General features: G+C 48.2%; 1 non-coding gene across 1 annotated transcript; it reads left to right on the top strand.

Moving 5' to 3' along the window:
* The first annotated feature begins 506 nt into the window (after positions 1-506).
* On the top strand, positions 507-588 carry TRNAA-AGC. The gene has a single exon. It is a non-coding gene; the product is annotated as a tRNA-Ala (tRNA).
* The last annotated feature ends 412 nt before the right edge of the window (positions 589-1,000 follow it).

Here is a 1,000-nt window from a genome sequence, read left to right as displayed (position 1 = left end):
CACAGAGACACAATTTCCTTTGCACAGATCCATGAACAGCAAAACCTCCCTGTGTCTCTGGTCTGAGCCAGGGCGTTTGATTCCAGTGAACCCTTCTCTCCTGCAATGGCGATGGTCAGACAGAAGGAACATGGCCACCTGCATCCCTGATAGGGAGATATTGGCTCAGCTCTTTCTTTCTGCTGCTGTTGTTAGTCCATGAAACACCAAGGATGGAATGCAAGGCTGAGTTCACGCACCGACCCCCTGAAATATTTCTGTGCCCCAGAGAAATCCTGGCCCCTGCTAGTGGAATGGTGGGCTGGAGATTTGAATAGGAAAGGGACTGTCTGAATTTGTCACCCTGGGGAATGAACAACAATCTACAGCAATGTCGTTAACACAAACACACTCTCATCCTGCTCCAGCCGGAAGGGAAATGGGCAAGAATTCTCGCTGTTCAGCCAAGGACACACTTACACTGATGCGTAGCCGTGACATCGTGTAGTGAGATGATCATACATCAAGTAGTTGTGGCGGAGTGGTTAAGGTGATGGATTAGCAATCCATTGGGGTCACCCTGTGCAGGTTCAAATCCTGCCAACTATGGAAGCACTAGACTCTTGTTATTATTACTGTAATCTTAGTGCCTGAGCATCCACAGTGCGAACTGGAGCCAGATCTAGTTTCACTCTGTCTACACTTAAAACGCTGCTGTGGCCCTGCTATAGCACTTTGGAGTAGACAGCCACTGGAGGGGTTTTCCCATCCCTGTAAGAGCTGCATTGACAGAACAATTCTCCCTTTTATTTAGCACTATCTAACCAGGGCTTAGGTCAGCTTAACTATACGGGTTTGGGGGGGGTGTGGATTTTTCACACCCTGAGAGATGTCGCTCTGCCAATTAAGTGCCCACCCTTAGATCCCTCTTGGAATTTCAATGCAGGCACTGACCTGTGAGAGGAAAACATCAACTCACAAACACAGAGACTGAATTCCCCACATTTAATCTCTCTGCACT

This window comes from Terrapene carolina, unplaced genomic scaffold, assembly GCF_002925995.2.
Source record: "Terrapene carolina triunguis isolate 2854851 unplaced genomic scaffold, T_m_triunguis-2.0 Scaffold10712, whole genome shotgun sequence".
Lineage (NCBI taxonomy): Eukaryota > Metazoa > Chordata > Testudines > Emydidae > Terrapene > Terrapene triunguis.
The sequence above is the reverse complement of the archived record's forward strand: the minus strand, read 5'-3'. Positions and strand labels throughout refer to the sequence as shown.